This window comes from Carcharhinus amblyrhynchos, chromosome 32 (genome assembly GCF_965287045.1).
Source record: "Carcharhinus amblyrhynchos chromosome 32, sCarAmb.v2.hapA, whole genome shotgun sequence".
NCBI classification, from domain to species: Eukaryota; Metazoa; Chordata; class Chondrichthyes; order Carcharhiniformes; family Carcharhinidae; genus Carcharhinus; species Carcharhinus amblyrhynchos.
In genome coordinates, this window is record NC_137355.1 from 10234720 (window position 1) to 10260219 (window position 25500).

The 25500-nt window shown below is 43.0% G+C and overlaps 1 protein-coding gene across 6 annotated transcripts in view; it reads left to right on the forward strand.

Moving 5' to 3' along the window:
• The first annotated feature begins 462 nt into the window (after positions 1–462).
• herc1 (HECT and RLD domain containing E3 ubiquitin protein ligase family member 1) overlaps positions 463–25500 on the forward strand; it is a 234496-nt gene continuing 209458 nt past the window's right edge. For all 6 annotated transcript variants that reach the window (XM_080216228.1, XM_080216235.1, XM_080216232.1 and 3 more), the window contains exon 1: positions 463–546. The gene's annotated coding sequence lies outside the window, so the exon portion shown is untranslated. The remainder of the gene's footprint in view (positions 547–25500) is intronic.

Consider the following 25500-nt stretch of genomic DNA (forward strand, 5'->3'; position numbering starts at 1 on the left):
TGTGGAGGGGCAAGGGCGGGGCGGGCCGAGGGAGGGGCGGGGCGACGGATGGGCGGGGAGAGGGGCGGGGAGCGGAGGGACGGGGCGGGGAGGCGGAGATGTTCGAGAGAGGACGCAAGGCAGTAGGGGGCGGGGTAAAAGGCGAAGGGGCGGAGCTATACGAGGGGTGGAGTTATCCAAGGGAGCGGGGTGGGGGGCGAGGTTAGAGGAAAGGGCGGGGCGAAGTTAGAGAGAGTAAAGGGGAGGAGGCGGGGCTAACAGGTGCGGGGATCGTCCAGCGTGGGCCGGACGCGGAGGGGAGGGGGGCGGGAACAGAGAGTTAGTGGGCAGGGACAGAGGAGGAGGCGGGATCAAAGACGGAGAGCAAGGGAGGGGTTATCGTGGGCGGGGTCAGGAGAGGGGGCGGGGCTTTGAAGCCGTGCGCGCTGACGCATTTCCTTCCGGTTGTCCTCGTAAGGTGCCCGGATGTGGAGCTGGTCAACAGGGCTCCATTAACCCGTGCGATGCCGGCGGGGCGGGAAGCGGCAGCGGCGGAGCGGGGAGGCTGTGAGTATGTGAGGTGACAGGGATGAGGGGGCTAGGGGAGGTCGGTAAGGGATTGCAATGGAGGCACCTTTTGTCTTTGGACACGGGGTGTGTGTGTATATGTGGAGTGGGGTAGTGGCGCTGACAGGAGGGGCGGCCTGCTCCCCCTGCAGTGCTCTGACTGCGTTGGAAGGTGACTGACTGTCAGCAGCTATGGACCGCTGAATTACCCCTCATCTCAGCATTTTCAACTCTTTTTATATCCCTTTGGTCTCTGGTCCTGCTTTACCACCAATATCCACTTTTACAATCTGCCAGCTCCAAAAAAAAGGAACAATTACTGCTAGAGATTTCTCCATGTCGATTTTTAATTCATCCTCCTTATGAAAAGCTCTTGAGGGGAGTGAGGGTTTGGCTGAATCTATTAGCTCAGAAATATTCTTTTTGTCTTTAGTTTTAATGCAGATTATTCCAAATAAAACGTTTTTTTTCAGAATGTATCTTTCTTTGATGAATTTTCATTCGATTGTTCCAGGCAAATGTTACCTAGCTCCTTTCACACACAAACCCCTATATGGTATTTTCAGTTGAAGAGTCTTTTACATTATGTTGCCTCTGTCATGTTCAGTCTTTGAACATCTCTTCCTTTCAATGTGAAGAGCTTTGTGTGACACTAAATTGTTGCTTCAGTACCGTGGGGCTGAGATTGTTTGTAAAAATGGGATGTTTTAAATGTGTAAAGCTACAGATTCATCAACGTTGGAAACCTAAGGCTGGATCTTTTTATTATGCTTTGCATGACATTGCAAATCTATTCCTGTATGACAGCCAAGAAATATCTGGGTCTGGGCAGATGTACACGTAGAGTAAATGAACCCAGCAGATCAGCTTGGGGTGGAAGCCTATACATTTGTGCAGCATGCATTTGCCTCCCTGCATCTTCCATTCTGCAAAATTCTACATATGCAAAAGAGGTGTTCCAAGATTGGAGGTCCTGCTTTCAATTTCTGGCTTGTTTTCGTACATTGCTGAAGATACTGGATCTGTGGAATTTTGCAGCACAGAAAGAGGCTTTTTTCTTGGCTAATTCTGATAATGTCATTGGGTATTTGTTTTGTTGGGGAGGCTAATGTTTTGCAATTAGGAGGTATATGTGCTGCCATCCAGTGCATTGACAGTCTTGTACTTTATTTTGCTCCCAAGTTGGGGCTGGGTTTCCCTATTGCTAAAGCTATTATGAATGAAGGCCCTTTAAAATTCTGTTTTTATATTGTGCCTTTTATGTCAAAACAGGGGAATTATTTAATTTTAGCTGAATACTGCATAATTAGACTATGTATAAACTTGACTACATCTAAAACCTCAGAACACCATTTGTTAGCCAACATCCAAATAGAATCACTACAGTGCAGGAGGAGGTCACTCAGCCCATCGGGCCTGTACCGACAGCAATCCTGCCCAGACCTTACCCCCATAACCCCACATACTTGCTCTACTAATCCCCCTAACACTAAAGGGAAATTTACCATGGCCAATGGACCTAACCTGCATGTCTTTGGAGTGTGGGAGGAAAGTCACGGAGACATGGAAAGAATGTGCAGACTCCACAGAGACAGTGACCCGAACTAGGAATCCAACCTGGATCTCTGGCACTGTGAAGGAGCAGTGCTAACCACTATGCCACTAGGCTGCCCCTAAAAAAACTGTGTATTCATAGAATTTGGGTGACTACTTATGTAGGACTTGGATACTTGTGAGGATGGCAGGCAGTAAAATGTTCTTTTTTTGTAATGCCCTGTTAGAACCATGCAAGTTATAAAATTGGTGTTCTTTTATATTATTAAGCAGCTGGGAAAAACTTGCAAGAGGCTTTTGTAACTGCTGTGCAATACCCCTTGAGTGCAGGTTCATAGTTAGTATTGAAGTTGGTGCACGTAATTATTTTAAAGTGTATTTATTAGTGTCACAAGTAGGCTTATGTTAACACTGCAATGAAGTTACTGTGAAAATCCCCTAGTCGCCACGTTCTGGCACTTGTTTGAAGATATCGGATCTGTGGAGTCTACCTAACCCAGCACATTTCGGACTGTGGGAGGAAGCCCACTCAGATATGGAGGTGGTGTTTGGTGGCACAATTGCTAGCTCTGCTGCCTCATGATGCCAGGGACACAAGTTTGTTTCCTGGCTTGGGCCACTGTCTGTGCAGAGTCTGCACATTCCCCCCCATGTCTGCGTGGGTTTCCCCTCTCAGTCTGAAAGATATGCTGGTTAGGTGCGTTGACTATGATAAATTCTCCTTCAGTGTACCCGAACAGACAGCCGAGTGCGTCGATGAGATTTGTACCGTAATTTTATTGCAGTGTTCGTGTAAGCCTCCTTGTGACTAATAAATTAACTTTAACATGCAGACTCCACACAAACAGTGAACCAAGCCGGGAATTGAACCTGGGTCCCTAGCGCTGTGAGGCAGCGGCGCTAACCACTGTGTCATTGTTTTACTGCATTGTAAAACCTCAGTATATCTGATTTCTATGACTCAGATCATGCTTAATTGATGCAGATGGCATGAGCCATTCACCATGCTGCTTCTGAGATTTGCTGTTACGATTGCTGACGCTGATTCCGGTGACTTTTCCAGGGTCAGTTCTCAAGGGAAAGATGGGGGCACGTCACAGCACAAATCCCAGATTTCACGATCCTTGGAAACCCTGGCCATTAAATTCGAAGAGCTGCAAATTGTTTGAGACTGGCTGTTTGGAATTTTCTGATTAAAAATAGCTCCAAAGACCATCTGTTGTCAGTGGTTCCAACTTTGTCCATTCTGCAGTTATTGAATACCTACTTCTGTTGGCATTCAATATATATTTCTAGAATAACTTCCTTGTTTTTATAGACTGCAGTCCAAAAAGGTGATTTGGTTACATTTCAGTAACCAGCAAAAGAGAAAGTTGTTGTTTTGGCTCCCTCCGGTTATCAAGGGGCTAAAGTTACTTCATCCAAGAAGTTGAGACAAGTTCTCTTTTTGTTTCCCAAACTTTATTTTGTTAAAATTGTTGATTGGAGCACAGAATCACAGATTACTACAGTGCAGAAGAGGCCCTTTGGCCTGTTGAATCTGCACCGAAGCATGAAATGCCCTGACATAGAAATCAGATATACTGGGCGACATGGTAGCACAGTGGTTAGTACTGCTGTTTCACAGCTCCAGGGTCTTGGGTTCGATTCCTGGCTTGGGTCACTGTCTCTGTGGAGTTTGTACATTCTCCCTGTGTCTGCGTAGGTTTCCTCTGGGTGCTCCAGTTTCCTCCCACAGTACAAAGATGTGCGGGTTAGGTTGATTGACTATGCTAAATTGCCTTTCAATGTCCTGAGATGTGTAGCTTAAGAGGGATTAGTGGGTAAATATGTAGGGATACAGTGATAAGGCCTGGGTGGGATTGTGGTCGGTGCAGACTTGTTGGGCTGAATGGCCTCTTTCAGCACTGTTGGGATTCTATGGTTCTATGACCTGTCCACGTCATTCCACTTACTAGCACTAGGCCCATAGCCTTGAACATTATGGGGTGCCAAGTACCTTTTAATGGATGTGAGGCATCCCACCTCCACCACCCTCCCAAGCAGCGCATTCCAGACTGTCAATTCCTCTGGGTAAAAACAGTTTTTCCTGAAATCTCCCACCCCTCACTTTCTTAACTTGTGTCCCTTCGTGACTGAGCCTTCAACTAAGGGGAACAGATGCTCCCAATCCACCCTGTACATGCCCCTCATAATCTTGAACACCTCAATCAGGTCGTCCCTCAATCTTCCCTGCTCCAATGAAAACAGCCAATCCTACCCAAGCTCTCTTCGTAACTTTCACCTTAACAATTTCACCTCTGCAACTGAGTTCCCATTTCATGTTTCCCAAACTTTTATTTTTGTTAAAATTGTTGATCGGAGCAATTTCACCTCTGCAGCTGACTGCTATTTTTCTCCATTTTGATTGAAATTTTGACAGTCTTTTTTTTCCCGCCCCTTGGTGGACAATACTAGATAGAGCGAGCACTTTTCTTGTATTGCTTGTTTTAGCCAGCGTAATGTTTGAAAAGCAACATCACAATTGTTTTCCATCACATTGAAAGAAATGATGAGTCATTATTTCAACCATTGTTTAACTTTTCTTTGTTCTGTGTGTACGATGCTCTGTTTATCTGTTCCTGTCAGATTGTGTGTTGTTCTGGCATTCCTCCTGTCCTGCCAAAATTCCAGGATTTTGAAGACATGCTTTTTGTCATTATCCCCACAGCTTGTATGTAATGATAACGAAACGTAGCTCGAATATGTAGTTCTGACACTGAGTCAATCTGGATTAAGTTGTTGGAAATGAGATTTTCGTCTTTGACAAAATAAACCCCTGCAGAAAGATAATACCCATTCACTGTTTTGTTATAATCTACAAAAATTGCCTTATAAAATCAAGTTCTCACAGCACCAGGGACCCAGGTTCCATTCTGGCCTCGGACCACTGTCTGTGTGGAGTTTGCATGTTCTCCCCGTGTCTGCTTGAGTTTCCTCCCACACTCCAAAGATGTGTGGGTTAGGTTGATTGGCCATGCTAAATTGCCCCTTAGTGTCAGGGGCATTAGCAGGGTAAATACATGTGGTTACAGGGCTTGGGGCCTGGGTGGAATTGTTGGTGCAGCCTCTTTCTACACTCGGGATTGTGTGTGGATAAGCTTAGTGATTCAAATTGAGTTTAAAAGGTGAATTGTATTTTCCCAACATATAAGAAATAAATGGAAGCCTTTAATTTTCTTCCCATCACATTTTACTCATTCTTCCAAAATAATGCCTTGTTTTTATCAGCTTCCAAGGTTAAATCAGTGCTTTTATTTTGGAAAAGAATTGTTATTATCTCACAGCATATCGTGCTTTTGTGTCTCTTGAGGGTTGGTTAGTTTGCTTTCATGTTTTCCATTGTACCATAATGCAGGTGTGACCCCACAAATGCACTTGTCTCTTAATTTGCTGCAGTGATGTATGTGATAATAGCCTACCTGTGCAAGTGCTCTGCATGTTTCCAGATTTCTAACCTGCACAGATGGACAGTACCTTCACAGCTGGAGTAGTCTTAGTCTTAGCAGCTTTCAAAGTAGTCAGTTTGTGAAGGGTCAGAGTAGAATTCTTTCAACTTATTTTACTGGAATTTGAAAGGAAGATTTGCTAACAGTCATATGTTACAAATAAAGACATGCAGATCTTTTGAGAGACAAAGAAATGTTTGTATTAAATAGGTCATTTGATTTTGAAGCCCTTTTTGCTTAAGCACTTTCCCTTTTTCAGTAATCAACATCCTAAAAAGTAGTTGTTTTTCAAAATTGTATCCAGAATTTTGGTGTCTTCAGAATTTAAGTTTGAAACTTTATTACAGTCTTTGGTACGTACAAATGTTGAGATGCATCTGATTTTTGAACAGTTATCAAACGATTCAAGCTTGTTTGTAGTGGGCAACTTAGCTGCGTACCATTGAGCTCCACTGTATTCCTCATCAAAAAGCAAAACTGAACAATTTGGTTCTCTTCAGCATCCACATAGAATTTAATGTAAGCAATAACATTGAATTACACTGCAGCAATCAAATATCCAACATGGCCTGCAGATCCAGCCCAAAATGGCATTTACTATGGTTATTCTTACAGCTTGATGATTTTTGATTTGATTTATTGATACATGTTTTAGTATACAGTGAAAAGCATTGTTTTTTGCACGCTGTGCAGACAAAGCATACCGTTGATTGATAGAGAAGGAAAGGAGAGGATTCCGAATGTCATGTTACAGACATAGCTAGGTTGTTGAAAAAAGTAAGCTTGTACATGGTAGGTCCGTTCAGAAGTCTGATGGCAACAAAGAAGAAGCTGTTGAGTTGGTTGGTTCGTGATCTCAGACTTGTATCTTTTTCCGACGGAAGAAGGTGAAAGAGAGTACGTCCAGAATGCATGCGGTCCTTGATTATGCTGGCTGCTTTTCCAAGGCAGCGAGAAGTGTAGACAGTCAATTGCTGGTTTGCATCATAGGCTGGGCTTCGTTCTTGACCCTTTGTAATTAATTGCGGACTTGGACAGAGTAGGAGTCATATCTATATGTTTCTTGAAATCGACTATCTCCTCCGTTTTACTGACATTGTGAGAGAGGTTATTGTCATTGCTACCTCTTTCCTATACTCCGTCTCATCATTGTTTGAGATCCGACTCGTTAAGCTGGTAATACAACCAGAAAGAATACTTTTTATGGTGTACCTGTAAAAGTTGGTGAGAGTCATAGCTGACATGCCAAATTTTCTTAGTATCTAAAGACAGTAGAGGCATTTGTGGCTTTCTTAACTATGGCGTCAGCATGGAAGGGACTAGGACACGGTGACCTAGACACCTAGAAACTTCAAGGTCTCAACCATTTCCACTTCATCCCTGTTGATATTGACAGAAATGTGTCCTCCACTATGCTGCTTGAAGTTGAAGACTATCTTCTTCGTTTTACTGAAGTTGAGAGAGAGATTATTGTCATCGCACCAGATTCTGTACCTCTTTCCTGTACTTCGTCTCTTCCTTGTTTGAGATCTGACTCATTATGCTAGTGTCATCAACAAACTTGAAAATAGAGTTGGAGGGGAATTGGCCACAGGGTCATGTGTGTATAAGGAGAATAGTAAAGGGCCAAGGACACAGCCTTGTGAGGCACCAGTGTAACTGGTTGTTGAAGGGAAAAATATACAGCCAGTCTTCACTTGGAATAGATTTATTCAGTAAAACATTATAGGTATATATCTCCTAATTCTACTCCACTCTTGTCAGCAATCTGTGCTGACTATCTATGCTCAAATAACCATTCAGTCAATGCCCTCACTTGTACCTACTTCAACTGATGCAGTTTACAACTGTGGCTTTGCTGTAGTTTAAATTTCAATGCTGATTTGCCCCTCACCTTTTTATACAATAAAGTCACTCAACATTGAAACTGCTTCAGTTGCAACTATAGTTGCAAGTTCTGGTAAGGAGGTGGCCCTGATTTCTGAATAATTCCAATTCGGTCAACATCTTTTACATTTTACGGATAAATAATTCATCAATTGGCTATGGGACTAGTTTCTGCCAAGTTACCGGTATTCCAAAACCAGCTTTATTGATATCTCCGCCCCATCCCCAAATCTGTTAATTTCAGTAATTTATATTGGAGAATTATTTTCTCTTTGCTCCTCCAATGTATTTGCTTAAGATACAAATATTTTATTTATTCTACCTTCCTCAAAACTTTTGACGCTTTACTTAAAATTTATGAAGGTTTTTTTCACCTCTTAACATTACAACACTGGATTCATAGCTGTTGCTGAAGCTGTCTTTGGTGCAGGAATGGGCTTTCCTGGCCACTTGAATCTGTAGAGCTTGACAGCTGAACAAGTGGTTAATTGTTATTGTTGAGACCTGACTGATTTGACTCTGATTACAGCGGCCAAAGTCCATATTAATGCCCCTCCCACCTCACTGCCAAGACCTGTCAATCACGAGACTCATCCAAGCAACACAATTCACTATTTATTTTGACGAAAATTTGCACAAAAGCTGGTGAAATTAAATATTTTTGTTTGACCGTGTGCCTTGTGATTGGGATTTGATTTATTACTGTCATGTGTATTAGTATACAGTGCAAAGTATTGTTTCTTGCGCTCTATAGAAACAAAGCATACCGTTCAGAGAAGGAAAGGAGAGAATGCAGAATGTAGTTTTACAGTCATTAGCAAGGGTGTCGAGAAAGATCAACTTAGTGCAAGATAGTTTCATTCAAAAGTCTGATGGCAGCAGGGAAGAAGCTGTTCTTGAGTCGGCTGGTATGTCTCCTCAGACTCTTGTATCTTCTTCCTTTCAGAAAAAGGTGGAAGAGAATATGTCTGGGGTGTGTGGGGTCCCTAATTATGCTGGCTGCTTTTCCCGAGGCAGCAGGAAATGTAGACAAAGTCAGTGGATGGGGTGAAAGTAAATTACTGCAGATGCTGGAATCTGAAACCAAAAGAGAAAATACAGGAAAATCTCAGCGGGTCTGGCTGCATCTGTAAGGAGAGAAAAGAGCTGATGTTTCAAGTCCAGGTGACCATTTGTCAGTGGATAGGAGGCTGGTTTGCGTGATGGATTGGGCTACATTCATGATCTTTTGTAGTGTCTTGCGGTCTTGGGCAGAGCAGGAGCCGTGCCATGCTGTGATAGAACCAGAAAGAATGCTTTCTTTCCATGCATTGGGTTTAATAATGCCATGAGGACAGTGTATTTAGATTTTTTTCAATATTGTGCAATGTGAGTGATTAAATTATCTTTTGTGTGTACACCTGCTGTGAAAGAGGAGGTTGGTTGATGAGCGTGAAGAAATTATCTAAGCAAAGTTCAGACTTGTAATGTTTCATTGCTTATGAATAGAAGCAAAATACTCAGCAGGTCTGGCAGCATCTATGGGGACAGAAACAGAGTTAACACTTTGAGTTGACGTTCTATTTCTTAATTTTTTTATCCTCTCACTGATTCTGCCGACTCTTGCTGAAGCTTGATGCTGGCAGTTCTAGATTTGAACCTATGGGTCTGCACTGGTTCAGTGATATTTGACTTGTCTGCCAAGACTCTGACCAACTTTTACAGATGCACCAGAGCAAGCATTCTTTCTGGTTGCATCACAGCGTGGCATGGCTCCCTCCCGCTCTGTCCAAGACTGGAAGAAATTACAAAGGGTCATGAATGAAGCCCAGTCCATCATGCAAACTAGCCTCCCAACCGCTGACTATGTCTATATTCCCTGCTGACTCAGAAAAAGAGCCTGCATAATTAAAAACCCTGCGCACCCTTGACATACTCTGTTCCACCTTCTTCCGTCAGAAAAAAGATACAAAAGTCTGAGACACGTACCAGCCGACTCGAGAACAGCTTCTTCCCTGCTGCCATCAGACTTTTGAGTGGACTTATCTCGCACTTAGTCGATCTTTTTCTACACCCTAACTATGACTGTAATTCTGCCCTCTCTCCTTTTCCTTCTGTATGAACAGTATGCTTTATCTGTATAGCGTGCAAGAAACAACACTTTCACTATGCTAATACATGTGACAATAAATCAATTCAAATATATTGAGTGTTTTCAGCCACTAGAACATATAAGTTATTAAAAAAATAGCATCTGTGATCATCCTGTCAACTTACTATATTTATAAATTCTTAATACCACATTTACATAAGAGTGTGGGAACACCAGTTGCTGGAGAATGCCCTGTGACGTGTTGAGTCTGCTGTGTCACTCAGTATGATCATGGCTGATCTTGGGCTCCCAGTCTCCTTCCCTGGCTATCCCCCGTAGCCTCCCTGATAACAGATTGTTGCTCTCTCAAGGTTTTTCCAATTCATGGCACATCTGCAACCGTTGGATAGAGAATTCCAAAGATTCACAAACCTTCTAGTGATGAAATGTCTCCTTGTCTCAATTCCACATGATTGGCCCCTTGTACTGAAACTGTGCCCCCATGTTCTAGATTCCTGAGTTGCTGAGCAGAGACAATAACCAAGTTCCGCACACATGAGGATGGCCTCAACAGGGATCTTGGGTTCATGTCGCACTATCTGTAACCCCCATGACTTGCCTGGGTTTGTAAAACCTCACTTGCTGTACCGTCTGGAGACAATACACATCTCTTTAACCTGTGCCCAGTGCTCCTTCCACTCACATTGTTGGCCACTTTAATACTTGAATAGCAGGTTAGTTGTAAAGATTCGCATTCTAATCAGTAATCTGTAAACTGTCTGTGCTTTATATGCTCTGTCTGAGGCCAGTACTCTTCATTCACCTGACAAAGAGGGGAACCTCGAGCCTGTGAGTTTACTATCAAATAAATTGGTTGGACTTAAACCTGGTGTTGTCAGACCTCTTACTAGATTCCCTAGCCAGGGGAAGCCGCTTCTTGTAAAGCCCCATTCATAATTGTGAATTTTTTAAATGAGATCACTTCTCATTTTTCTAGACTCCAGAAAATATAGACCCAGTTTACTCAACTCCTTGTACAACAGTTCTCTCATCCCAGGGACACTGTCTGTACAGCATGAAACAATACTGTTCACTTTTTACAAATTTGTGACAATAATAAATAAAATGAAATCCTATCAAATGAACGCTTCACTCTATTGCCTTCAGTGCAAGTATATTCTTCCTTAAGTATCGATACCAAAATTGCTCATAGCCTTTCATGTATGGTCACCAAAGACTCATACAGTTGTAGCATAAACTTCATTATTGCATCCAATTCCCTTTGAACTTGCAGCTAACCTGTCATCCATTTTGCTAATTGCTTGCTGTACCTGCACGCTAACTTTCTGCACTTATGCAAGCGTATCTAAAATCTTCCTGAGCATCAACATTTACAAGTTTTATGCCTTTACAAAATATTCTACTTTGCCTTGCTTTTTATGACCAAAGAGAATTTTCCATCTGCCTCCCTTGTTGTCCGCTCATTTAATGTATCTTTTTTTGCAGTCTCCTTGTGCCCTCTTCGTAGCTTACGTTCCCACCTAGCTTGATAACATCAGCAAACTCAGAAGCATTACTCTATGTTCTGTCTCTTTATCTAAATCGTTAATATAGATTGTAAATAACTGAGATCCCAGCAGTACACCACTAGCCATAGCCTGACAATTTGAAAATGCCTATTTGTGCCACCTGTTTGCTTCCTGTTTGTTAACCAATCCTCTCTGTGCCAATATACCTCCCCAACATTTTGAGCTCATCTTATTTATTAATCTTTTTATGTGGCACCTTAGCAAATACCTTTTGGAAATCTGAGCGTACTCCATCTACTGGCTCCCCTTTAGCCGACTAGTTACATTGTCAAAAATCATGTTGACTTGTTCTAATCATTCTCTGCTTGACTAAGTGTACCATTGGCAATTTCCAACACTTCTCCAATAACTGTCAAGCTACTTGGCTTATGGATCTTTGTTTTCTCCCTCCCTCCTTGCTTGAATAGAAGTATTACATTTACCAACTTCCAGTCTTCTGGGACTTTTCCAGAACCAATGGAATTTTGGAAAATTATCGCCAGTGCATCTACTAGTTCTTTTTGAATCCTATCAGGTCCTGAGTAGTGATTGGATTTTAGTCCCTTAAGTTTCTCCAGTACTTTTTTGATATTAATTACATTAATTGCCTCACTCTTATGAGCCCATGGGCTGCCCTCTATTTTAATAATTTATTAGTGTTGCAAGTAAGTGTACATTAACACTGCAATGAAGTTACTGTGAAAATCCCCTAGTTACCACATTCTGGCACCTTTTGGGTGACCTAAGGGAGAATTTAGAATGGCCAATGCACCCAACCAGCCCATCTTTGGACTGTGGAAAGAGTCTGGAGCACCTGGACGAAACCCAAGCAGCTACAGGAGAATGTGCAGACTCCACACATGATCCAAGCTGGGAATCGAATCCAGGTCCCTGATGCTGTGAGACAGCAGTGCTAACCACTGCGCCATCGTGACTGACTTACTTGATTGAACTTGTGCCCGTCTTCACTGTAGAATATGCAAGATGTCAGTTCAATGTCTCTGCCATATCCTCATTCTCCATGATTTCTTGCATGGTGGCAGAATAATTGGCACTGCTGCCTCACAGTGCCAGGGACCCAGATTTGATTCCTGGCTTGGATCACTGTCTGTGTGAAGTTTGCATGTTCTCTGTCTGTGTGCGTTTCCTCCCGTAGTAAAAGGATGTGCTGGTTAGGTGAATTGGCTATTCTAAATTCTCCCTCAGGTTACCCGAACAGGTGCCAGATTGTGGCGACTAGGGTATTTTCACAGCTTTGTTGCAGTGTTAATGTAAGCCTACCTGTAACTAATAAATTAACTTTAACTTTTCTGTCCCTGCTTCTAAGGGACAGTATTTACTTTAACTACTGTCTTCTAAAAACTTTTACAATCTGCAAGTATATTCTTGGAAGGTTTATGTTCATACCAGCGTTGTGGAATTGCAGTTAAATGTGGAGAGTTTGAATAAACGAGGTTGTTCTCCTTGGAGCAGCGATTCTTTAATTGAGGTGTTTAAAATCATGAAAGGTATTGATTTTAAGAAAATGAGGAAGTGGAAGATTCAGTAACTGGAAGGTGTATATTGAAGTTAATTAGAAAAAGCACCAGATGGTAGCTGATCTGTAGACCTGGTTAAAAATTTCTACAATTCTCTAGTCTGAGAGTTTGAAATATTAAAGAATAAATGTTGCTATCTGAAGCAAATCCCAAAGTATAGAGTCAGAGGTTTAAAGCATGGAAATAGGCCCTTCGGCCCAACTTGTCCACGCTGCCTTTTTGTTTTGTAGCGACTATGCTAGTCCCAATTGTCTGCATTTGGCCCATATCCCTTGATAGCCATCTTACTCATATAATGCGTTTTGAAAGACAAAAATGTAGCTGCCTCTACTGCTACCTCTGGCAGCTTGTCCCAGACACTCACCACCTTCTATGTGAAAAAAGTCACCCCTCTGGACATTTGTATTGCTTACCTCTCACCTTAAACCTATGCCCTTTAGTTTTAGACTTCCTTACCTTTGGGAAAAGAGGTTGACTATCTAGCTGATCTACGCTCCTTCATTATTTTATAGACCTCTATAAGATCACCCCTCAGCCTTATATGTCCCAAGCAATATGTTCCAAGACTGAAGATTTCCACAAACTTAATGGCTTAAAAACTGGCAGGCATGAATAAGTTGGGCCAAAGTGCCCGCTTTCTATGCTGTAATCTTCTGACTCTATAAAACACTAATCTCCTGGGAGATTAGTTGTTGACAGATTCTTGAAAATTCGAGTTGAGGAGGTATCTTTTGTTTCTGCCAGGGGTGTTGCTAAGTTTTAGATTTGTTTTTTAGATTGGAGTTTTGTGTTTTGGGAAAATTTGTGTTTTCTAACAGCTGTGGAACAGATTGTGGATTGACTTGGGAGCACTTCTTCCACGGGGTTTCTAAATATGGATGCTGAAAATCTAATATAAAAACAAAAGATATTGGAAGTAACTCAGTGGGTCAGCTAGCAACTGTGGAGAGAGTGATGGCCTAGTGGTATTATCGCTAGACTATTAATCCAGGAACTCAGCTAATGTTCTGGGAACCTGCCACGGCAGATAGTGCAATTTGAATTCAATAAAAAAAAACCTGGAATTAAGAATCTACTGCTGACCACGAAACCATTGTTAATTGCGGAGAAAACCGATCTGGTTCACTAATGTCATTTTGGGAAGGAAATCTGCTGTCCTTACCTGGTCTGGCCTACGTGTGACTCCAGAACCACAGCAATGTGGTTGACTCTCGACTACCTTCTGAACAAGGGTGACTAGGGGTGGGCAATAAATGCTGGCTGGTCGTGTCCCACGAATGAATATAGAAAAAGACTGACACCGGACTTTGCCATTATAAAGTTTTTTTTAATCTCATTTGTGGGATGTGGGCATTGCTGGCTGGCCAGCATTTATTGCCCATCCCTAGTTGTCCTTGAGAAGGTGGTGGTGAGCTGCCTTCTTGAATCATTTGCAGTCCATGTTCTGTGGGTTCACCAACAATGCCATCAGGAAGGGAATTCCAGGATTTTGACCCAGCAACTGCAACGGAATGGAGATATATTTCCAAGTCACGATGGTGAGTAGCTTAGAGGGGAACTTGCAGGTGGTAGTGTTCCAATTTATTTGCTGCCCTTGTCCTTCTAGGTGGAAGTGGCTGTGGATTTGGAAGGTGATGTCTAGGGATCTTTGGTGAATTGCTGCAGTGCATCTTAAGCATAGACCAAATGTTTCCCCTCTGGGACAATCTAGAACAAGAGGTCACAGGTTTGGGTTGAGAGGCGGTACGTTTAAAACTGAGATGAGGAGAAACAACTACTCAGGGTGGTGAATTTTTTGAACTTGCTGCCCATAGCGCGGTGGAGTCTGAATCATTAAATGGTTTCAAGAGGGAAGTAGATATATTTCTAACAAAAAAAAGGGAAAGAGAGATATGGGGAACAGGTGGGGAGGTGCGTTTGAGACCAGGGAGCGATCAGCCGTGATCTGATTAAATGGCGGAGCAGGTTTGAAAGCTGAATAGTCTATTTCTGCTCCTATTTCTTTAATACTACTTTCCCAAGTACCCCCACATCCCTCTTTCAGAACTGCTATGTTCCAGTATAGATATAAAGGAAATACAAAGTTTTCTATTCATAGCTTTTATAGCATCAGTGTGACCTTCAGAATACTAATTTAGTCATTGCCAAGTAAGAGAGCTCCTAGAATGCATTGAGCATAAATGGATAGTAAAGCAGCAAAGCTTGAGTGTGAGCCATCAATACTAGTCTGTTGTTGCCATCTTAATCTGTTTCTGTCTTGCATGGAAAGAAGTACTGTATTACATGATCTAATGGAAAACTTATCTTTTGATCAACTGGTGCTCTATGCTGTTAAAATGTAATAAGTTCAGTCAATCCAGCCTTGGGTCACTTGGGCACCTTGGTCAATTGGAATGTGCTGGTCTGTTTCAGCAGCTCAAAATGTGTATACACTGCATCTTAAAAGATTACTTGGGTCTGTGGGAAAGAATTGGGAGCATTTGGGCATAGAAACATTTAGTGGCGTTAAAGCCAGGGCCTAGAAAGCTTTGTTGCCATGGAGAGAAATTTTGTTACCTTCTATTTCTGGGCTGTTGAAGTTTATTTATTAGTGTCACAAGTAGGTTTACATTAACACTGCAATGAAGTTACTGTGAAAATCCTCTAGACGCCACACTCTGGCGCCCGTTTGGGTAAGCAGAGGGAGAATTTAGCATGGACAATCCACCTAACTAGCATGTCTTTCGGTCTGTAGGAGGAAACCGAAGCACCCGGAGGAAACCTCCACAGACGTGGGGAGAATGTGCAAACTCCACACACAGTAACCCAAGCGGGAACAGAACCTGGGTCCCTGGCACTGTGAGGGTGCCAACTTCTATGCTTAAGTGGGCTTTGTTAACAGAAAAATTACACTGCATGTTGAGTGATAAATATTTTCTCATCTGAAATTGAAACTAACCACACTTTGAAGTATATGGGGTGTGTAATAGAACAAATACTGCAAATGCTGGAATTCTGAAATAAGGGCAAATGCTGAAAATACTTGGGTCAGTCAGCATCTGTGGAGTGAAGAACGGAGCCATGCTTCAGGTTTATGATCTATACTAGTTCTGATGAAGGGTCACTGATCTTTGTTTCTCTCAGCCCAGACATTGCTTTTTGGAGGGCAGTGGTAATTTTTTTTTGTTCCAACAGAAACATCTGGTAATCGGATTTTTGAGCCCCTTATTCCTCTCCATCAAGAAACCCAGCAGCAGCAGCCTGAGATGGGGTTTGGCATTCACTCTTTTGGAAATTCAAGCTGTTTTTTTTCCTTCGCTTTCCCAAGTTTCAACTTGATTGATTCGTGCAGTAAGCGCGCAGGAACAGCAGGCTGTAAAGAAGGAAAATGATATGTTGGCCTTCATAGTGAGAGGATTTGAGTATAGGGATAGGTATGTTTTGCTGCAGTTGTATAGATGAGGCCACACCTGGAGTGTTGTGTGCAGTTTTGGTGTCCTTATTTGAGGAAGGATGCTCTTGCTATAGAGGGAGTACAGCGAAGTTTTACTAGGCTGATTCCTGGGATGGCAGGTCTGTCATATGAGGAGAGACAAAGCTAGTAAGGATTACATTCATTGGAGTTTAGAGTGAGAGGAGATCTCGTAGAAACTTTTAAAATTCTAACAAGGTTCGACAGGGTAAATTCCCAATGGTGGGGGAGTCCAGAACTCGGGATCATACTTTAAGGATAAGGGATAACCTTTTAAAATTGAGGTAAGGAGAAATTTCTTCACCTAGAGGGTGGTGAATGTATGGAATTCACTGCCACAGAAAGTAGTTGAGGCCAAAATATTGTTTAATTTCAAGAAGAAATTAGATATAGCTCTAAGGGCTAAAGGGATATGGGGAGCAGAGGGATCAGGATATTGAATTTGATGATCAGTTGTGATCAAAATGAAATGGTGGAGCAGACTCGAAGGGCCAAATGGCCTACTTGTGCTTCTAGTTTCCACGTTTTCAATTTTGATCCACATTAAATCGAGCTAAAAATAGGCTTTTGTGGTTTTCATTTGACAGGGGTGGAGGGGGTGTTGCTATTTGTGACCTACCTAGGTTGAGGTGGAGGCCATACAATGTTGATGTGCCCAGTTCATCCGCATCATTGTAGTGCTCTTTGAGGCAATCCCAATGCTGCATCCTCTTTGTCTGAATTGCTTGTGGGCTCTGCACACATCAGTAGAGGCTGACCAGGGCACGGGAGAAGGGGCTGGTGCATTGGTGCCTATTGTTGAGACATCCTTGGATGTGATTAGGAGACTGTGTCCACAAGCACTGTCAAATTCGGGACAGTGCTTAGGCTTCGGAGTTGGCGCATGCATTCAGTGTGGATTTGGCTGCTCCTGCAGAGGGGTGTTGCTGTCGGTAAAGCAAAATACACAAGTTGAGCTCCATATCCTTGGCCCCCTGATGGCAAGGTCCCCAGTGTTTTACATCCTTTGCATCCCCTTCTTCTAGACCTTGGATGTTGCTGGTACATGCGGGTAGAAACTACTGGACGGAAGAGAATTATGGTAGAAGTGGGATCACTTAAATTTAAAAACTTGCAAGAAGAACTAGGGTTTGAGAACAATCTGTAGTAGGACACAAAGAAGAGTCTCTTAAAAACATTGAAAGGGGTTGAGAATTCTTGGAAGGAGGAGCTGGATCCTAGGATTACTGGTGCCAGTTGGGTATGGAGGATTGCAATGGGCTGGGGCCTGGGACTACTTTGAATGCAAGAGCTGAAAGGAATTTGTGTTGCGAGGACCCAGAGGGAAGCTGGGCCTTGAAGCAGGCAGCACAGGATTTGTGGTTTGGGTCTGATAATTGGCTTAGCTTTAAGTGGCTAGACCTGGAAATAAAGCACGTACAAGCTTGGGAAACACAATAAAGGTTTTGTTATTAGTCATCAGTAATGGAGAGAAACAGAAGTATTGGACGATGGACATTGTTTCCAGATAATCTGATTTATCTGGTAATTCTGAGCCTTGGAATAACCAGTTGGAGGAGTGGAAGCAGAGTGCAGTGTTGGCAGAGTTGGATCAGGACAAAAAGAGAACAATGGCAGGAGAGAGTTGGAAGGCAACATAATGATGGGGCAGAGGGTGTCAATGTCCCTATTGACTGATGCAAGCTGGCTTTGCACTGCTGGTTAATCAGGTTCAGAGTAGGTTTTGTTATAAATCGGGCCTGGTATTTCCTTTTTGGCTTGTAGTGTTTGCTGTAGCTGTTGGGCTATAGGCAATGAAATATTATTGTGCTGTAACCAACAATCTGGACCTGGTCATCACAAAAGTGGTGGCCAACCTGGATAGTGATTTATGCTGCGACTATTGTGAATTTGTCCTACAGTAGTTGGCTTAACATCTCATTCAGGAGATTGGGCCTCTAACTAGGCATTTCAGCACGAGTGTTTGCCTCAAGTCCCAGGGTGGGATCCCCAACTGAGGTGAGATTAATGCCAACTCATTTCTTTCTGCTGACATTCCTTTGAGCATAAAAATCTAATGTTTAAACAAAAATCAGGAAATGAAGATGGTGTTATGCTGAACCTTTATAAAACTCTGAGGTCACGACTAGAGTGTTGCAACTGGTTCTACATAAGAACATAGGAACATAAGAAATAGGAGCAGGAGTAGGCCATCCAGCCCTTCGAGCCTGCCCCATCATTCAATAAGATCATGGCTGATCTGTCGTGGCTCAGTTCCACATTCCCGCCCTCTCCCCATAACCCTTAATCCCCTCGCTTATCAAAAACCCATCAACCCGCGTCTTAAAAATATTTAGCGAGGCAGCCTCCACCACTTCAACGGGCAGAGAATTCCAGAGATTCACCACCCTTTGAGTGAAGAAGTTCCTCCTCAACTCCGTTCTAAACCGCCCCCCCTTTTTATCTTGAGGCTGTGTCCCCTAGTCCTACTGTCCTTTCTGAGCGGGAAGAGCCTCTCCACCTCTATCCTATCCATCCCATTCATCATCTTATACGTCTCAATGAGATCTCCCCTGGTTGTCTCGCTTTCAGGAGGATCTTTGAGGGAGTGCAGAGATTCATCAGAGTGTTTCTTAGGGTGTGGGGGGGGGGGGGGGGGTGGTGTTTAGCTACAAGGGTAGCGTGGAGAAATTGGGATTGTGTTCTCACTGGAGAAAAGGAGACTACAGGGAGGTCTTTTGGAGGTGTACAAGATTATGACGGTTTGGATAAGGCAGACAAGAGGAAACTTCCCATGAGTTAAGGATCAGCTGATACAGATTCAAGGTTTTGGGGAAGAGAGCTGTTCTGAACAGAGAGTGGTAATGACCTGGAACTTGCTACCTATGAGGGTGGTGGAAGCAGAATCAGGCAATCAATGATTTCAAAAGGAAGTGGAATGAGAACCTGATTGAAAGAAAACCACAGAGCTGTAAGGATAGAACAAGGGAGTAGCACTGACTGGATTGCTCCATGGGGAGCCTGAATGGCCTCCTGTGCTGTAAATAACTGACTCAAATGTTCACCTTGTATTTTAGTATGGTTGTTGTTAATGTTCACATCCCAAACTGGTGCACACCTTTCCCGTAATTTGATATTTGAACTTATCCAAATAGTTATGTATGTTCCTGCCTCAATACTGACATTGCCTTAGGCAGTCGTCTGAAATCACAAGGTCAGGTTCCATGCATAAGCTGATGATACTCAGGTCTATCTGTCTATCTCATTGCCACCTCTCCAGACCACTCTACTGTTTCCGTGCTGTCAAACTTGCTGTCCAAAGCCAGTTTGGTGGTGAGGTGGGGGGGATCTGAAGCCATTATTTTTTTCAGGCCCTGCCACAAACTGATTCCATTTTTCCCCCCCTGGCCACTGTCTCTGATTTGTGTTTGGCAATTTGCAGCTTCTGCACCTGTTTGAATTCAAGCAGAGTTGCCAACCCCACGTACTTCCCATCATGAAGACTGCCCTTTTTGTTCCTGCCTCAATTCATTCTGCTATAATCCTCATCCATCTTTCTGTGACCTCCACATTCTGTCCTGGCCGGCCTCCCATTTTCCACCCTGCATAAGCTTCAGGTCTTTCTAAACTCTTACCTGTATTCAGATAAGATAAACACAAAATACTACGGATGCTGGAATCTGAAACAAAAACAGAAAAATGTGGGAAAATCTCAGCAGGTCTAATAGACCTGCTGAGATTTTCCAGCATTTTTTGGTTTTTGTACCTGTATTCATACTTGCTGTATTCAGAATTGAACCAAGTACCATTCACTTTTCATCCTTGTGCTTACTGACCTATGTTGTCTTCTGCTCCTTCAACAGTCCTCATCACTGCTTTCGTCCAATTCTGCCCTCCTGAGTTGTGTCTCACATCCCCAACTCCCAAACTTCCAATTCTTACAATATAGCGTCTGTTCTTTTAACCTCAGCTTAGGATGCCCCCATAAACCTCTCTGCCTGAGCCCCTCTCCTTCCTTTTTAAGATGGTCGTGCCCTGTGGCTCAGTATTCATTTTTTGTTTGCGATCCCTTGAAGCACCATGAGATGCTTTGTGTTAAAGGTGCAAAGCAGTTGGCACTGCTGCTTTGCTGCTCCAGGGACCCGGGTTTAATTCTGACCTTGGGTGACTCTCTGTCTATGTGAGTTTGCATGTTCTCCCTGTGTCTGTGTGGGTTTCCCCGGGCACTCCGGTTTCCTCCCACACTGTCATGATGTGCAAGTTGGATGAACTGGCCATGCTAAGTTACCCTTCATGCTTAGGTTGAGTGCACTAGCTATGATGGATATGGTTGCGGAATTGGGGGCCTGGGTGAGATGCCCTGGAGGGTCAGTGCCGAGTTGATGGGCCGAATGGCTTCCTGCACTGTAGGAATTCCATGAAATGCAAGTTATTTTGTTTTTCAATGACGTGTAATTGAATGATATATGATGGGTAGTATAGCTCCTGATTTTCACTGTGTTCTCTGTTTATTTAAAAAAAGTACCTCTGACAAGAATGACAGATTGTCTGACAGACATAGGGCATTCATTGTTCACAGAATGCTACAGTGCTGAAGAGGCCCTTGGGCCCATCAATTCTGCACTGATGCATGAAATGTCCTGAATTATTCTAACTCAAAAATCCTCATTTTAAATGTTAGCTTGAGTTCAGTCCCCTTTTTCAGTTCTAGTGGACAACGGGATAAATTCACAGACTCCGTGCAACCAGTTTGGGGATAGAAGTTAACACTAGCATCAGTTCTCCAACCTGTGCTTCCGACCGAAAATGACATTTTGGTGCATATAGAATATCACAGCTTGTTTATAAACGTAGTGTCACTGTCTCACCAGTCAACAAAATTGGTCTTTTCAGATGTTGCTTTTGGAGGCACTTCCGTATGGAGTGCAGTGAAGGGCAGTTGTCATGTTTGAACCACAGGCCACCCTTTCTAGATGTGGTGTGTCTGACAAGAGATAATGGATGCATTAACTGTGCTTTGAAACACCCAGAGGGCATCGGTACGGGTAGCAAAAAAACTAGCCAATATATAACTAGACCATGTAACTGTTCCAATATATTGTGTGTAGCTTGCCTGTATTCTGGGATCAGTCATTCATTGGCGTAATTCTGTGTTGGTTGTTGTCTATTGAACGTACTGAAATCTTAACACTTCATAAAAGTTACAGGATAGTGTGCTTGAGTCTTGGTTACCATGCCCTGTGCATTGAAGAATAGTGATATCAATAATTGGAAGGGCATTCTCTTATGCTGCAGGTTTTAGGTGAAAAATGATGCTGTCCAGTCTAGATCTGTTCGATCCATTTGTTCTGCTGAATACTGTTATTCCTTTTCCAGTTTAATAGTTTAAATGGCATAGAAGTGAATGCCACGAGCAGTGTCATCCCAATGGCGTCAGCTTTCTGCAGATCAGACTGAAACTGAGGCATCATTTTTCATCAAAGCAGTGCCTATGAAGGTCATTTTCTTTCAGACAGCTCTAAGGGCAGGCGCAGGCACTTTTTCCTCTACGTTCAAACCTACCACCTTCCCTGCTGCCATCAGACTTCTTGAATGGCCCTACCTCGCACTAAGTTGATCGTTCTCTACATCCTAGCTATGACTGATACTATATTCTGCACTCTCTCCTTTCTTCTCCTCTCTGTACTCTGAAAGGTACGTTTTGTCTGCACAGCACGCAAGAAACAATACTTTTCACTATCCCAATACATGTGACAATTATAAATCAAATCAAAATCCTTCCCTTTATTCTGTTTTTAATTTCTGGATAGTCCAAAAAAGGAGAAGTTTTTTTCATCTGGAATTTTGGTGGTGATAAAATGGCAAAAAAGTGGTTAATAATTATACTGCATGTGGGAGTAGCACTGTGGTTAGCACTGCTGCATCAGTGACCCAGGTTTGATTCCCAGCTAGAGTCACTGTCTATGTGGAGACATTCTCCCTGTGTCCGTGTGGATTTCCTCAGGGTGCTCTGATTTCCTCCCACAGCTGAAAGATATGCTGGTTAAGTGTATTGGCCATGCTGAATTCTCCCTCAGTGTACCTGAACAGGTGCTGGAGTGTGGCTTCATTGTGTAACTTCATTGCAGTGTTAATGTAAGCCTCCTTGTGTCACTAACAAATAAACTAAAAAAAATTAGTATCTCTTTAAACACTGAATTGGTACACCTAGAATGTGCCTGATCCAAATACAAATGGGTTTTCTGACTGGACAATGTATTGGGGGTGGGTGGCGGGTTGTTGTTTAGCTCAGTTGGTTGGACAACTGGTTCATGATGTGGAGCAATGGCAACAGCACAAGTTCAATTCCCATACTGGCTGAAGTTATTCATGAAGGCCCCGCCTTCTTGACTTTGCCCCTCACCTGAGGTGTGGTGACCCTTGGATTAAATCACCGCCAGTCAGCTGTTCCCTCTCAAGGGCAATGAGAGCAGAGTCCCCTGGGACTTTGACTTTCAGTTCAGACATAGGCACATTACTTGATTTTTGATATTTGGGAAAGTCTCTTGCCTTTATATGTGAAACGCCATTAGTTTGGCTCGAAATATAATGCACAATAGTTGCTGATCTGGCTGGACTGCTATTTATCTTACCTGTGTTTTTCTCTGTTTCTGATTTGCTCTTTGTTTGCACTCTGGCTGTAGAGATTGTGAAATTAACCCCAAGGATTTATGTATACACATGGAATGTAAAATCTATATTTTTCTTAAATTCCCTGAGTTAATCTGATAAAGGTAATGCAAACCTACTGTGCAACCTTGAAATGTCTTTATCACCTCTCTTAGATAATTAACCTAAGACGAATTGTCGGAAATAGGTAGCCAGACCCAGTTGGATAAAAGCTTAGCTGCATGAAGTTGTTGACTAAGCAGGGTTAGAAAATAATCAAAGCATGTGTAATGTACATAATGGTCTCTGTTGGAATTTGGTATTTTGATTAAAATGATGCTCATTGCTACTAGGAGCTAGAGAATCAGGATTTCACATTTTTAAATCTGCTGTGAATATGTTGCCGGTGGTTAGCACTGCTGCCTCACAGCACCAGGGACCAAGTAGTTTACAGCTTGGGTGACTGCACGTTCTCCTCATGCTGTGTGGGTTTCCTCTGGGTGCTCTGGTTCCCTCCCACATTCTTCCAAAGATGTGCTGTTTAGGTGGATTGGCCATGCTAAATTGCCCTTTAATGCCAGGGGGACTAGCTAGGATAAACGCATGGGGTTATAGGGATAGGATCTGGGTGGGATTGTGGTCGGTGCAGATTCAATGGGCCAAATGGCCTCCTGCACGGTAGGAATTCTATGATTGTTATTACATCACTAACGAACATGAGAGATGCTGAAAATTGATAATTTTGTTCTTGTCTGTGATTAAGCTGCACAGCTGTTTTTTTTTCAATCTAATAGAATTGGTCTCATATCTTTCATGGCCTTGACTTCCCAAAGCTGTTTATAACCAATGATGTACACTTGCATCATTGTAATGTAAGAAAAGTATTAGCTAACTTAGCAAGGACCCATAAATTGATATTCTGTTCCCGTGATTCTGATTGAGAAATAACTGGGCTGCACACATACGAACGTGGTGTGTGCGCGCGCACGTATGCCCGGAAGCAGGCAATTTTTTCCCAGGGTTTAGGTCAAATCCTCAGACTGCCTTTTATTTTGGAATTGCTTGAAGAATTGAAATGAACATCAGCTTCTAACATTTTGAACTAATTGCTTTGACCCCTTGTGGGTGGCTATTTATATTGGAGACTTCAAAAGTAAACATGGAGTGTGAAAAGTGGCCGGAGGAGGTTAGAAGGACTTAAGGTGCCACCTGCCAAGAAATTGTCAGGTGCTTAACAGACTTTTGCAATGTATGAGGGATGCTGCAAGAGAAACCGGGGAAGATGCTTGTTAGATTTGCTTGAGCTATTTTGTATTTCGCTTTTTTTTAAATGAGCCAAATGTTTTAAAATTTAAAATTTATTTATTAGTGTCACAAGTAGGCATACGCTAACACTGCAGTGAAGTTACTGTGAAAATCCCCTTGTTGCCACACTCCGACACCTGTTTGGGTTATACTGAGGGAGAATTTAACATGGCCAATGCACCTTGACGAAGGAGCTGCGCTCTGAAAGTTAGTGGATTTTGCTACCAAATAAACCTGTAGAGCTTTAGCCTGGTATTGTGAGACTTCTTGCAATGTACCCTAACCAGTACGTCTTTTGGACTGTGGGAAGAAACCGAAGCACCTAGAGGAAACTCATGCAGACATGGGGACAGCGTGCAGATTCCACACATTCAGTGACCCAAATCTGGAATTGAACCCGAGTCTCTGGTGCTGTGAGGCAGCAGTGCTAATGACTGTGCCACCCCATCAAAGTTAGTAGTTCCAAGCATAGCTTGCAACAGAAATGTGATAAGAACATAACATAAGAAATAGGAGCAGGAGTAGGCCATCTAGCCCTTCGAGCCTGCCCCGCCATTCAATAAGATCATGGCTGATCTGATGTGGATCAGTTCCACTTTCCCACTTTTTCCCCATAACCCTTAATTCCCCTGTCTCAGATACCTATCTACCCGTGACTTAAATATATTCAGCAAGGTAGCCTCCACCACTTCAATGGGCAAAGAATTCCAGAGATTCACCACCCTTTGGGTGAAGAAGGTCCTCCTCAACTTCGATCTAAACTGCCCCCTCCTTATCTTAAGGCTGTGCCCTCTAGTCCTGCTATCCTTTCTACGTGGGAAGAATCTCTCTACCTCTACCCTATCCATCCCCTTCATTATCTTATACGTCTCTATAAGATCCTCCCCTCATCCTGCTAAACTCCAAGTACAGACCCGGTCTATTTAGTCTCTCTTCATAGGCTAACCCCCTCATCTCTGCTATCAGCCTAGTGAACCTTCTCTGCACTCCCTCCAAGGCCAATATATCCTTTCGCAAGTGCGGGGACCAAAACTGCACACAGTACTCCAGCTGCGGCCTCACCAGTACCCTGAATGGTTGCAGCAAGACCTCCTTGCTTTTATATTCTATCCCCCTTGCTATACAGGCCAACATTCCATTCGCCTTCTTGATCACCTGCTGCACCTGCAGACTGGGTTTTTGCGACTCATGCACAAGGACCTCCAGGCCCCTCTGCACTGTAGCATGCTGCAGCTTTTCACCTTTTAAATGAACCTGAATACTTTACAGCTTGAGACCTTTTTTGAATTGCAACCACTGTTTCTATGTGGGCAAATTGGCAGCTGGATATCACACAGCATGATTCCACAAGTAACGTTGAGAGAAATGACCAATAATCTGTTGTAGTGCAGCTGGTTAGTGAATGAACCTTAGCCGGGACATTGGGAGATCTCTTGCCTTTCAGTTCATGCGATGGAATTTTTCA